The sequence below is a fragment of the Typha angustifolia genome, chromosome 14 (genome assembly GCF_048772165.1).
Source record: "Typha angustifolia cultivar Huaian chromosome 14, ASM4877216v1, whole genome shotgun sequence".
NCBI classification, from domain to species: domain Eukaryota; kingdom Viridiplantae; phylum Streptophyta; class Magnoliopsida; order Poales; family Typhaceae; genus Typha; species Typha angustifolia.
In genome coordinates, this window is record NC_133252.1 from 6,122,155 (window position 1) to 6,126,710 (window position 4,556).

The following is a 4,556-nucleotide window of genomic DNA, read 5'->3' on the forward strand; positions in this document are numbered from 1 at the left end:
CAAACCATCAAGATATGACTAAAATAACTAATAGAAAAGAACACTATGATTTGACTTGTATTATACAAATCATCGTCTAATAGGAAAGAGTACAAATATCAAATACTAGTACAACTCAATTTCTATATAAACTATCATCTATACCGCCTCGCATCTATAACTCACCTTATCATCGTTCTAAAATATCTCCTCAAGATATCTCAAGTCGCTATTACGTACCACATATCTGAAGAGGTTAGAAAAAAATAAAGAAAACCATGAGCAAAAGGCTTAGTGAATAGAACTTACCTTGAAGGAAGAGATCAGTAAATTAGTGGAGGAAATGCTCGAGCAAGGGATTATTCAACCGAGTAGAAGTGCCTACTCATCTCCGGTGCTGCTGGTTCGGAAGAAAGACGGGAGTTGGCGGTTTTGCGTCGACTACCGAGCCTTGAATACCATTACTGTCAAAGACCGGTATCCGATACCGGTGATCGAGGAGTTGCTAGATGAGCTCACAGGGTCAGCCTACTTCAGCAAACTTGACTTAAGGGCGGGGTACCATCAAATCCGAGTCGACCCTGGAGATGTGCACAAAACGGCGTTTCGAACTCACGATGGCCACTACGAGTTCCGAGTCATGCCGTTTGGACTCACCAATGCACCGGCCACCTTCCAAGGGCTTATGAATGACCTATTCCGCCCACTTTTGCGTCGGTACGTGCTCGTCTTCTTTGACGATATTCTAGTGTATAGCAGGAATTGGGGTGAACACTTGCGACACGTACGGGAGGTACTAGATATCTTGCGACAAAACCAGCTGAAAGTCAAGATGAGCAAGTGTCTATGGGGAGAGTCACGCGTGGAGTACCTGGGGCATATAATTTCAGCAAAAGGAGTGGAAGCTGATCCAAGCAAGATCAAGAATATGGTGGACTGGCCGATTCCTACTAATCAGCGGGAATTGAGGGGATTTCTTGGGCTGACGGGGTACTATCGGCGATTCGTTGCCAACTACGGCAAAATTGCTGCCCCACTGACCTCCTTACTCAGAAAAGGTGGGTTTCAATGGACGGGCAAAGCTACGGAGGCTTTTGAAGCCTTGAAGACCGCTATGTCTACAGCTCCTGTTCTAGCACTACCGGATTTCGGCAAGCCTTTCGTGGTGGAATGCGACGCTTCGGGTGAAGGCATTGGAGCAGTTTTGATGCAGGAGGGCAGACCCGTGGCATACATGAGCAAAGCATTATCAAATCAGTCGCGACAGCTATCAACCTACGAGCGTGAAATGCTAGCAATTCTACATGCCGTCACCAAATGGCGACCCTACTTGATTGGCCAAAGGTTTACTATCCGCACGGACCAGCGTAGCTTGCCCTACTTCATGGAGCAACGTGTGCACACCCCAGCCCAACAAAGGTGGGTTACTAAACTCCTTGGGTATGACTATGAATTAGTCTACAAAAAGGGGATTGAGAATAGAGCGGCTGATGCTCTTTCGCGCCAACCAGATACAAGTGAACTCGCCTCCTTCTCAGCACCAACATCTCTTATATCTTCAGATTTGTGGAGAACCAAAGCAGAAGATCATACCATGGAGGAGCTAGAGTCAAGGTGCAAAGATCGCTTCCCAAATTTCAAACCTTGAGGACAAGGTTGCGGAAGCGTGGTGGATTGATACGATTCGGACTTCACCGACATCGTCTCGAGTTTTAGGATGAGATTGAGTTTTAGGATAAGATTGAGTTTTAGGATAAGATTGTGTTTTAGGATAAGATTGAGTTGTTGGTTAGCCTATAAAAGTATGTGTAGGGCAACCAAAATTTTTATTGAATATTGAGAATTGAGTTTGCCTTGCCTCCTTCATCTTCTTCGCTCCCGTTCCCTCAATCTCCCCGGCGACGCCGCTTCTAATCTCCCTCGACAGGCCAATCACCCTAGTCCCTTAGGAGTGGCCCTCTTCTCCCCCTTCTTCCAATTTATCCATCGCTATCTCTAACCTTTCCATCATCCATAACCCTTCCACCATCACTTTTACACCGGTGCCACCCCATCAACACCGGCCCTCCACAATCCACCATTACCTAGGATTTCGTGCCTTCATCCACGGAATCCAAAACAGAGTATCCTGACGTTCGTCCACTAAACGAACGATATTTCGAGATCCCCATCTCCGATTCGCCTGAAACTAGATCCGTTGGAAAGCTCTTTTCCTGGCCTACAACATATCAAAATTTCACAGCGATCCAACGGCGGGATATTTCGGGATCTGATCTCAAAGTTCCGTGCAAGATCGTATTAATCTTGAATCAGAGCCTATAGCCGAGGAAGGATCGTAACAATCTGGTATCAGAGCCACCGTTCCTCGGACAAGCGCTTCCAATGACGACCACCAGATCCATGGCTGCACGGCGTGATGATGAAGAAGAGATTCTCCCAATAGAGGAGGAAGAGACGATTGCGGGGACTTCCACCCGCGGAACCATCCGATCTAATCGGAATATGGAAGAGCCTAGCGTTCTATCCATGTTGGGGTCTATTTCAGAGCAGATTGCCATCAACAACCAGATGATGATGGAGATGATGCGGGAACTACGGGCGTCAAGGGAAGCAATGTCTAACGGGAAGGCACCATCGACCCCACGACGCGAGTCCACCCCCTTGAATCAATCCTCACCGGTTCAGCCTTTGCAACCACAAGAGCCGCTGCTACCACCACCCTATGGGCAGAGGCAAGCAAGGATGGTTACACCAGGTCCAGTTGCAGGTGAACCCATCCGACGAGCGAATCACCATGGAGACCACATTGGAGATCAAGATCCATGGGCGGGCCGATACGATCCGGAACCACGGCGAGTTGATCTAAACCGAAGGAGGGATCATCAACCCTTCATGGTGCATCCTCCGCCGGTTAGACAAGGAGTTGGGCATGATCCGGAACGAGACAACGGCATTCGTGGACAAGTCGTGCGTCTCGAATTCCCCAAGTTCAAAGGTGGCGATCCAATTGATTGGTTGTATAGGGCGGAGCAATTCTTTGCATACCAAGGTACGGCGGAAGAATACAAGGTGACGCTTGCAAGCTTCCACCTTGAGGATGCGGCGCTTCATTGGTTTCGATCAGCCAATGCCATTGAGGCCATCGAAACTTGGGCTGAATTTTGTGCCGATATCACACGGCGATTTGGAGTATCGGGCTATGAAGACTTTGATGCTCTCCTCTCAAAGACGGTTCAGAAGACCACGGTTGGGTCATACCAAGAAGAATTTGAGAGGATTAGTAGCCGATGTCATCCACCATGGACGGATCAGCAACTTCGCAGCACCTTCATCTCCGGGCTGCGGGGTGACATACAAGCCGATGTGAGGGCTTTAAGGCCTAGAACCTTAAAGGAGGCCTTCCAAGATGCGGTGCTTATGGAAGACAAGCATAGAGCCATGAAGATACACTGGAAGCAGAGTTGGACAAGCCAAGGAAGCCGCAATCAAGCTCTACCAAACATAGCGGCAGGAAACACTAGCGGAGTACCAAGAGCTGCTACTGCATTGATACCTCCTCGAGCACCCTTGAAGCCATCCCAAGATGTGAAGTACGCACCTAGAGGTCCGGGGCGAGCACTCACACCTGCCCAAGTAGAAGAAAGAAGAGCCAAGGGCTTATGCTTCCGTTGTGATGAGAAGTTTGTACCAGGGCATCGTTGTGCTAAACCGATGGGATCGGTGATGCTCATCGATGGATTGGAGGAAGCGGAGGATGAGCTTGCAGCTGAAAGCGCAGATGTGGCTGGACATCGAGGAGAAGAAGTTGAGGAGCAAAACGTGGAGGACGTGATAGCTGAAATCTCCCTCCACGCCTATTCGGGGACGGCGGCGCCAAAGACATTGCGGGTGAACGGAGTAGTCAAGAAGACCACAGTGAGAATCTTGATTGACACCGGGTCCACCCACAACTTCATTGACAAGAGGCTCCTTAGGAAGATTGGGCTCGAGTCGGAACCCACGGAAGGGTTCGATGTGACGATTGGAGATGGCACCACCTTGCGAGCAGATTTTATTTGTGGAGGTGTGGTATTGAAGGTGCAAGGCCAAAGTTTCACATTGGATCTTTATCCATTGGCCTTGCGAGGAGCTGATATTGTTTTGGGAACTCAATGGCTTCAAAGCTTGGGGCCCGTAACATTTGATTTCTCAAATCTCACACTGACCTTTCGGAGGAATGGAAGAAAGGTACTGCTGGATGGAAATCAACCGCGGCAAGGACCAACATTGCAACCACTTGTAGGCTTTCCTAGTGCAGGGGACCGAGCTCTACTATTGCAAATGGCTGTTGCTGAACCAGAACATCCCTCACCAAGGAGAATAGCCGCTGACTTGCAAGAGCTGCTGCATGAGTTCCAGGATCTCTTCGAGGAACCCCGAGGACTACCGCCGAACCGTCGCCATGACCATCGCATCCAGATCGTTCCAGGGGCTGAACCTGCAAATGTTCGGCCCTATCGGTACCCGCATGTCCAGAAGGAAGAGATCAGTAAATTAGTGGAGGAAATGCTCGAGCAAGGGATTATTCAACCGAGTAG